We start from the raw sequence: 10,000 nt of genomic DNA, 5'->3' as shown, positions 1-10,000 counted from the left end.
ACAGAGACACAGAAACAGAGACACAGAGACAGACAGAGAGACACAGAGAGACAGAGACAGAGACGAGGGCTGTGATTCTCAAAAACAAATGAGAAGGGAGACCTTTAAGAAACAGTGGAATAAGATCTGGAATAGAGAAATGCGACCGTGTATGAGTGAAAGTAAGATAGGCATGGAGGAGGAGGAGGAGGAGGAGGAGGAGGAGGAGGAGGAGGAGGAGGAGGAGGAGGAGGAGGAGGAGGAGGAGGAGGAGGTTAATGACAAGAAGAACGACTAATAAAAACGAAAAATAAAACACTAGAACATATGAGAGAGAGAGAGAGAGAGAGAGAGAGAGAGAGAGAGAGAGAGAGAGAGAGAGAGAGAGAGAGAGAGAGAGAGAGAGAGAGAGAGAGAGAGAGAGAGAGAGAGTATATCCTTCCCCTGTGACAGTCGGCCCAACACTGAGTAGCAAGGAGTGTTTCTAAGTGACAGGAGGGTGACAGTGACTACCGCCCCGTGTCTTGCTGTCTCCCTGGCTTGCAATACACACCAGACACTTGAAGGAAGGCAAAGAAGTGCAATAGAGGGAAAAGACACAGCAAAGTGGCATGTGAAGGTTAGATTGCGTTAGGTAATTCGTTAGGTTAGGTATAGATGGCTTGGCTTGTTTTGGTTTGCTTTGGGTTGGGTTGGGTTGGGTTAGGATGGGTTGAGTTAGGTTAGGTTTGGTTTACTTTGGTTTGTTTTGGTTTGGTTTGGGTTGGGTTGGGTTGGGTTGAGTTAGGTTGAGTTAGATTAGGTTTGGTTTGGTTTGGTTTGGTTGGTTTGGGTTGGGTTGGGTTAGGTTGGGTCGGGTTGGGTTAGGTTATGTTTGGTTTGGTTTGGTTGGGTTGGGTTATGTTTAGTTTGGTTTGATTTGGTTTAGGTTAGGTTGGGTTGGGTTAGGTTAAATTGACTAAGTTTCTGCAAAAATCACTGAATTTAATGATTATGAAGCTCAATATATAGCTCTGTGTCTGAGTATATCTGTGCGTGTGTATGTATAAATAAACACGCGTAAAAAAAAAACACACATACACAAACACATCAACACTAACCAACACAAACACACACCATCACATTCCCCACACTCACCCACACCACCAAACCACCCACCACTGCTCTTAGCTACCCACATCCCTATCATCCAGCCCATTAACACCTCCCTTTAAAAACCCATAGCCACCCACCACTACCCCTTAGCCACCCACATCCCTATCATCCAGCCCATTACCACCTCCCCTTAAAATTCCTTCCGTTGAGCCCGAAATACCATCTCCTTCCATTTGAGCGGCAGCCACGGAAGACTCAGCAGGGTTTTCTCGAACTAACACGTCTTTCTTTGGCTCAGCGGCGATGCGAGGAAAGGGACTAATGATCCAGAAGAAACGACTAAGTAGATATCACGGGTTTTCCTTCACCGCCGCCCCATCGCGGTAGGGGAAGGGAAAAGGGGTGTTACGCGAAGGAAAGAAGCGAGGAATTCGTTTTATATGTCGTGAGAGAAAATGAGGATGTTTAGTTTCATTGTGTTGGAAATGTTATGGTTAACTTGATAGGGAAGGAAAGGGAAGGGAAGGGAAGGGAAGGGAAGGAAAGGAAAGGATAGGAAAGGAATGGGAAGGGAAGGGAAGGTAAGAGATGGGAAGGAAGGAGATGGGAAGAGAAGGGAAAGGTAGGTAAGAGAAGGGAAGGAAAAGAAAAGTAAATTAGAGGAGGGGAAATGAAAAGAAAGGTGAAAAGTAAAAGAAGGCAATGAAACGGAAGAAAATAGAAGAAAAGAAAGGAGGAAAAGTAATGAAAAAAGTGGAAAAAAGTCATTTAAAGATTATGATGAAAAAATTAAGATAAAAAAAAACATTGTACGATTAAGTAAATTCCACAGAGAGGGAAGGAAAGGAACGGAGAGCTAAGCGATGGCAATAAAGAACTGGACCCAAATGTGGAAATAAATTAACAAGTTTACTAAAAGATTATGTTTCCAGAATTGATTAGGTACATATCACGGGTTCCCCTCCCTCCCGTCCCTTCATAAAACAGACAGGGGAGCAATGAAACCAATGAACTGATTTAAATGATGAAGGGGAAAAAAAAACCTCATATTTTATACACTTTTAAGATGAATTATATATTTTTAAGGCCAGACTATTAGTGACTTTTTTCTCTCTTCTATTCATAATCAACCTATCACCTGAATAGTTTAAGTTTGTTTGCATTTTTTAAGACTTCAGGAAATGGGTACTTTAATTCGGGCCCTAGCTGGTCGTCTGCTTAGTGTATCAGGGAGAGTGAAGGAAAGCAAGGGGCACACGTCGAGCTTCCAGCCACACTTAAGAGTACAAACACACTGCAAGCTGTTCCCTTAGAGAGCAGAGCGGATGCCTAGTGGGTGAGAGGCAGGAACTAACACGTTATCTGAAGAGTGGGCATGCCAGAGACGGGTGACGGGATTCCTTCAATCTTACCCATGTCCTATACAGCCACTCATACTAGATAGCGTGTTTGTTTTTGTCTCTAACCAGCTAAGCATCCCCTATACCCTCTAACTTCCCAGTCAGTATGTTAGTATGTCTTTCTTTCTTACTTCCATGATTGCCTTCTCTAGATATGAAATCCTCTGATCTACTTGAAAATCCATCACTCCATCAATTGCCAAGGTTCGAAAGGAGACTGTCAGCAAATTAGTGTATTTAAGCGTCAGGGGAAACGCTTAAGAGTGAAAGGTTGTATACTGTATGGCATTCACTTCCAGATCGTAACATTTCAAGGAAGTCACGGGTGCAGTGTTCACCTGTCACCTATCTGTTACCTTCTCCAAACTTCCCCTTGGACTTTCTAACCCAACTGTTTCTCGTAAGGAAGTCTAATTTTCACCTACACTTTTAACCTCCTCCAAACTTCCCCTTCCACTTTCCAACTCAACTGTTTCTCGTCTATTTTTCACCTATATTTTTATCTCATAGGTAAAACAGAACCTAAATCAAAGCATCACTAGTCACGAAAATATCCTACAAATACCGCAAGTACTTCCACGAGAGTCTGTTAAAAGTATACAAGATAAGACGCCGGAATGTGTGAAAAAGGCAGCCTCTGGGATTCAACACTTGAGTTTCTGTGGTTCTGTTTCTGTCACTGTGGCCTTAAGATTCACTCTCATGGATTCTGAGTCGGTGAGATTTTCCGGAATGGGGTTAGAAGGGCACCACTTCGTGAGGCAGGGGTCAGGTGAGGTGAGGTGAGGTGAGGTGAGGTGAGGTGAGGTTAGGCTGATGAGATGTTTTATTTTTCAAGATTTTCTGAGAAGAGAACAAAACTGATGAGATTGTTGGGACACACCTGATGCCGGGCACAGATTCACACACACAAACACACACGTGGGCAACCTATAGAAAGAGACACTCACGGATAACAAGAGGACTCACGGGCGATTTAGGGGACACTGGCCATCAGGAAGACAACATCCTGCACCACAGGTAAGGCAAGGTGAGCCTGACACCCTGAGTCCCGCCACACACACACCACCACCACCACCACCACCACACACCACAGCTCACGATCAACGCGGGGAAAAGTTAAATGATACCCCGTTCAGAGCCAAGCTGGGACCGGCTGGTGGTGGTGACTAACACAGGGGGCGGCCATGAGGGCGGAACACCCCGGGGGGAAGGCAGGGACCCCGCGGAGGATCAATAAGGCTCAAGGTCATCCCAGGGGGACAACACGAAACGCGATTCTGGCTCAAGCAAAGTTAAAGCGGCATCCACCTTCACCCACACGCTGAGGACCTGCCGGGGTGTGGATGTGGGTACTCTAATGTGGGTATTCACCTTTACCTCTCACTTTTACCTCACGATCGACTCTCTGGCTGCTACACTCACAGCCGACACCCACACCACTATGCTCCTGACTACACACCCCTGCCGGCGACTTACACCTGCCACTGGTGACGTCAGCGCGTGGATGACTCTTTAATTATCGCCAGATCGTCCACTAAAGGATGAAGGGAGAAAGGCGGGGAGGAAAGGAGGGAGGCGAGAGTAGAATCCAGTTCCATACGGTGGTGAAAAGTGGGTCACGAGTATCGGGGTGCTGGCTGCGGGGGGCGGGAGGGAGGAGGGTTGAAGGACCGAAAAAGGCCCTTCTGTCTTGTCCCCCACGGGCGCCCCCTTCCGTCAGCCCCACGAGGCTCACAGCGGCGGCCGAGGAGCTGAACTAAATCCTGCCGAGGGTGACACTCTCTACAATCACGAGGACCCGATGGCGGTGCCGGTAATGATAGTGGAGATAGCGCCGCCTTGCGATACCACTGATAATGATGATGGTGATGAGGCTGATAACGATGCCAGTGATAACAGCGATGATGATGATGACAGTAATAATGCATGGGACAGCGAGCGCCTCTGGTACAGAATGATTACAACAGAAGGATTTATTTACCAGGTGGAGGACGGGCGTGCCTGGCCTGACGAGGAGAACCAGGTGGCGGCAGTGCGGGCGGCGGCGTGGGCGTGGGGGCGTGGGGGAGGGGGCGGCGGGCGTGTGGGGGCCAGATCCGCACCACACGAGACACACTCACTACACAGAAAAAGGGGCGGGAGGGTGCGGGTGAGGACACTGAGGCGCGGCCATCACTCCGCAGCCACGACCCTCGCCGGGCAACTCCCAGTGACAGGGCGCGTGTGGGACCAGCTTGGCCCAGCACGGGATCGAGGCGGGCCACACTCCACACAGGTCAACAGGGGGTCACAGGTCACACAGGTCACACAGAGAGAGAGCAGCGCGAGCGGTGTGGGGTGGCAGGTCGGTAAGTCTGGACCGGCGGGTCAGGAGAGACAGAGGTGTCTGCAACCCGCCTCCATCGATCAATAGAGAAAACCTGGGCCGATCAATACTCCGCCTCGCAGCCCGCATGCCCCGTTCTCCCGGCGAGCATGTGCACTCACCCCTGTACGGAGCACACACGCACGCACACACGCACACACTCACACGCACACACGCACACACGCGCGCACACACACACACACACACACACACACACACACACACACACACACACACACACACACACACACACACACACAGCTCCTCCACACCAATACTGCATCCCCACACTCAAGAAGGTAGCGTCCCACAATACATAATAGTCTCCCCGTCTATCAACTTTTCCGGAGCAGCTCGACCGTCATGCACAACAACCCTCGCCACCCTCACCGCTCTCACCGCCTTCCTCACACCCCTTACCATGATACACAGCTAATGAACCACAAGCAGGCAGGCACTGTACCTCGCTGCACCTGTACCGTCCCTCACCAACCGTACCTGTAAAGACAAAACAAAACACATGTAAGATACGCTTTATAAATAACGAAGCTCATATGAAGCCCCGTTAATTTTGTTAAAGCTTCATCGTATACCAATAAATGTACACTGACAAACACGACAAGAAAAATCAGAATATAATCAGAATAACAATAAGGTACATAAATATTAGTAACTCCCCCTTTCTCTCTCACCCCACACTCTAAGCTACTCCAAAGAAAACTGAGCATAAAATATCAACAGAAATCAGAGGGAATAAATCCACAATTAGCCACAAATCAATCTACAGGAGTGAAGCTCAATAAATCATCAGAAATCAAGACAACTCTTCTACAGAAATCAGGAGCTAATAATTCTATCGGGCTAATGTACAACCAAAGTCTCTTAAGTCTGTCAGCCAATAGTAAATGAACGACGCCAAGAAATCAATGAAAATATCAGGAGGAGGAGGAGGAGGAGGAGGAGGAGGAGGAGGAGGAGGAGGAGGAGGAGGAGGAGGAGGAGGAGGAGGAGAAGGATGGGGGGGAGAATGTGTGTTAGTGACAGGTGATGAGGAAGGAAGGACACAGGAAGGGTGGGAAGGAACGGAGGGAGGGAGAGAGGGAGTGCAAGAGGGAATGACTGAAAAGGAGTTAGGGAGAATAGTGGCAAAGGAGAAGAGGAAGAGAGAGAGAGAAAGAGGAGTTAACTTCAGTGTTATTACGAAGTGGGAGAAAATGATATTGCAGTAACAAGTTATGAAGGAAGAGGAAAGGGAGGGAGGAGATGAGGCAACAGGGAACGAAGAGGATGATAATAAAAAAAACATGATAAAAATGGAAATGAGAAGAAAGGAATGGATAAAAGTGAATATGCAAAACGAAAAAGATAAAAAAAAATGACGTAATTGACTGTGGAAGAGAAAAGACATTTACAAGTAAACAAGAAAGATAAAACATGAAGATTGGAAACGAAATGTAAATGAAAGAAGTGTAGCAGTATTGGAAGAAAGGAAGGAAGCAAACAAGACAGAGGAGGAAAGAAAGAATGGATAAAGGAAGATAGGGAAAAGAGGAAAGAAAGGAAGGAAGCAAACAAGACAGAAAGGAGGGAAGGAAGAAGGATAAAAGAAGGGAAGGAGAAGAGGAAAGAAAGGAAGGAAGCAAACAAGATAAAGGAGGAAAGGAAGAACACATAAAGGTAGGGTGAGAGAAGAGCAAAGAAAGGAAGGAAGCAAACAAGACAGAAAGGAGGAAAAGCAAAATGAAAAAAAGCAGAAGAGGAAAAAAAAAAGGAAGATATTTAAGTAGAAAAGGAAGGAGGGAGAGAAGGAGGGAAGGAGGCGAGGTAGAGGTGTAATGTTGAGGTGGCCAATGTACCAACATCTTGACAGGAATAAGATGGATCGACAACATAGATCAGTGGTTGGTGTCTCAGTCTGACCTCACCCATCCCCTTCCCTTCCCATCACCCACTCACACTCACCCTCCTGTTCACCCTATTCATTCACTCTCACCTTCCTACCCTCAATTTTGTCTATATTAACCCCTTCAGTACCAAGACGCGTTTTCATATTCATTCTGCTTACTAATTAGTGATCTTATACAGCTTTAGAAACTCATGTGGGGTTTTAAATAGTGAAGACTGTTGCCATTAATCGTCCGTCCTCCATAGACCCTTCCTAATGTCAATAAAGTTATCTGATAGCATACAAATTTCAAAATAAAAGTGTGTCCCTGTATTAAAGATGTTTAAAATGCAAGAATTATACAGTATTTATTTTTTTTTTTCGTCCCCTTTAATAGAAAAACCACTGAACTGTTCCTCTGCTTTTGTATTTATCTCTGTCTATGAGGGAAACCAGTTGTAAAGAGAGAAATATATGAATACTTAACCCCTTCAGTACCGTGACGTGTTTAAGTATTCATTTTGCTTGCTATTTGGTGATTTTATACAGCTTCAGAAACTTGTGTACTGGATTAAAATAGCGAAGACTCCGGCCATTAATATTCTAACCTCTACAGACCCTTCCTAATGTCAATAAAATTATCTAATCGTACACAAGGTAAAAATGTGTCCCAATACTGAAGGGGTTAAAAAACGGAGATAAATTCAACGATAATTTTCTTTTTTTTATCTTTTCCGGAAGGTTATCGTGTATTTATTTATTTATTCATGCATTTACAATTACTGTCTATCTACAGACCCTTCCTAATGTCAATAAAATCATCTAATCGTACACAAGGTAAAAATGTGTCCCAATACTGAAGGGGTTAAAAAAACGGAGAAAAAATCAACGATAATTGTTTTTTATAATTTCCGGAAGGTTATCGTGTATTTCTTTATCTATTAATGCATTTACAATTATTGTCTATCTAGAATTAAAAAAAACACTAAAGGTAAATTCCTAATAACCACCTTCTCTACACCTAACCTCACCTTCCACTCGCATCCACGCCTTTCCCACGCCCACCCACGGCAACACGACCTACCTTGCCCTCATCTCTATCCCATGAGCCACCTACACCCTACACTGACCTTGCACACCCTCGCCTGCTTCCTCACGCCCACACCATACCCTCGCGTCACCCTCCCTGCACCCTGACAGCCTCTCACGCTCACACACAACAACCTGACTTGAAACCACGCCCCTTCTCTGTATCTCCATTATGCCTCGTCGCTTCCATCACATCACCCCTTGCCCTAATTTGACCCTTCCTCAACATATGTACATCTGCTTCTGACCTGCACTACACACACACACACACACACACACACACACACACACACACACACACACACACACACAAAGTATAGAGCTTCATTTTTGTTTCCTAGTATTTTTTTTTTTTTTTGCATATGTTCTTTGTGTTAATTCATGAGTTTCCCATTCATTATAACTCTCTCCACCTGTTTCACTAATTGGGATGAGAAACAGCATCTCTACATCACTGCCTCACCCTTGTCACACCCTAGTTCACCCTAACACACTTCAATATACCTTGCCTTCGGACCTTAATTCACCTTGCCACACCTTGTCTCACCCTATCGCATCTTAACACACCCTGTCTTACCACGAACTTCACTATATGTCTCTCTATTTCACTCTACAACGCTGGTACATCTTGCCACACCCTGATATATAATACTTCAACACCCCCCCACCACTCTCTCTCTCTCTCTCTCTCTCTCTCTCTCTCTCTCTCTCTGCTACGCCTGCACGCCTCCAACATTACACGATATATATGCTAATTCACAGCGTTACGAATAAAAACTAAGGCAACCGGACGAGGACGAAATCATTGTTCCTGCTCTGAATGCTGCAGGGAAATATACTAACTACATTCATTATTATTATTATTGTGTCTGTGAAGAGAGAGAGAGAGAGAGAGAGAGAGAGAGAGAGAGAGAGAGAGAGAGAGAGAGAGAGAGAGAGAGAGAGAGAGAGAGAGAGAGAGAGAGAGAGAGAGAGAGAGAGAGAGAGAGAGAGAGAATTAAATAAACCAGACACTCGCCAGGCACTCCTAACGCGATGTGGTGTGTGCTGGCGCGGTGTATAACTCTACGGATCTGGACACCCGCGTTTCACTATGCCAGCCCCGCCGCCCAGCTGTCTTCCAGGGGCTGTACACGCGCTCCCCTTTGAAGTGATGTGATTGATTATATTAAAATAGCCTTCTCCTCCTCTGAGTGGGCTGCCAGCTAGGTCATTCGTGCCGTAAACAATGCCCAGATTATAAGAGGGTTGATCTATAAGGAAAAGCTTCGTGGTGATAGGTATGTTAATTATCTTGGGGAGCTTTTGCTGTATTGTTGTTGTTGTTGTTGTTGTTCTTCTTCTCCTCCTCCTCCTCCTCCTCCTCCTCCTCCTCCTCCTCCTCCTCCTCCTCCTCCTCCTCCTCCTCCTCCTCCTCCTCCTCCTCCTCCTCCTCCTCCTCCTCCTCCTCCTCCTCCTCCTCCTCCTCCTCCTCCTCCTCCTCCTCCTCCTCCTCCTTTTCTTCTTCATCTTCTTTTTCTTCTTCTTTTCATTTCTCATACTATTTCTTCTCCTCCTCCTCCTCCTTTTCTTCTTCTTCATCTTCTTTTCATTTCTCATACTTCTTCTTCTTCTTCTCCTTCTCCTTCTCCTCCTCCTCCTCCTCCTCCTCCTCCTCCTCCTCCTGCTTTCGAGACTCATACTATATGCAATGACAAAAAGAATAAAAAAAAAAAAGCTCAAGAAAAACCAAAACCACAAAAAAAAAAAAATAAAAAGACAAAAACAAAGAGAAAAAAAAAATGCTGATCCAAACCACTCACCACCACCACTACCACCACCACATACCATGCCAAGCCCTTCTCTCTTCTACTTTTCATTCCTTGGCGTCGTTCAGCAGTCACAATGAGTCGCGCAGGACACGCCGAGGCCTCTACAGTCAGGACATTCGCGGCTCGTCAGACTCTTTCGTTTATGGGTCAAAATACCGCAAGGAACCAGAGAGAGGAACGACAACAGAATGCGAGACAAGGAGGCGACACGGAGAGCGACACAGAGGCGACGAGAGAGAGAGAGAGAGAGAGAGAGAGAGAGAGAGAGAGAGAGAGAGAGAGAGAGAGAGAGAGAGAGAGAGAGAGAGAGAGAGAGAGAGAGAGAGAGAGAGAGAGAGACAGAGAGAGCCTGAGCCTTTTCCCCATATTCATG

General features: G+C 46.1%; 1 protein-coding gene across 16 annotated transcripts in view; it reads right to left on the bottom strand.

Annotated features, from left to right (window-relative positions):
- The window catches only part of LOC123507636 (plasma membrane calcium-transporting ATPase 2-like), a 227,727-nt gene that overhangs the window by 121,680 nt on the left and 96,047 nt on the right, over positions 1–10,000 (bottom strand). Inside the window, exon 1 of one of the 16 annotated variants that reach the window (XM_045260677.1) lies at positions 4,459–4,858. The exons of the other annotated variants lie outside the window; for them this stretch is intronic. The gene's annotated coding sequence lies outside the window, so the exon portion shown is untranslated. Of the gene's footprint in view, positions 1–4,458; positions 4,859–10,000 lie in introns of those variants that run through there. 16 annotated transcript variants of the gene reach the window in all.

The sequence above is a fragment of the Portunus trituberculatus genome, chromosome 23 (genome assembly GCF_017591435.1).
Source record: "Portunus trituberculatus isolate SZX2019 chromosome 23, ASM1759143v1, whole genome shotgun sequence".
Classification (NCBI taxonomy): Eukaryota; Metazoa; Arthropoda; class Malacostraca; order Decapoda; family Portunidae; genus Portunus; species Portunus trituberculatus.
The sequence above is the reverse complement of the archived record's forward strand: the minus strand, read 5'-3'. Positions and strand labels throughout refer to the sequence as shown.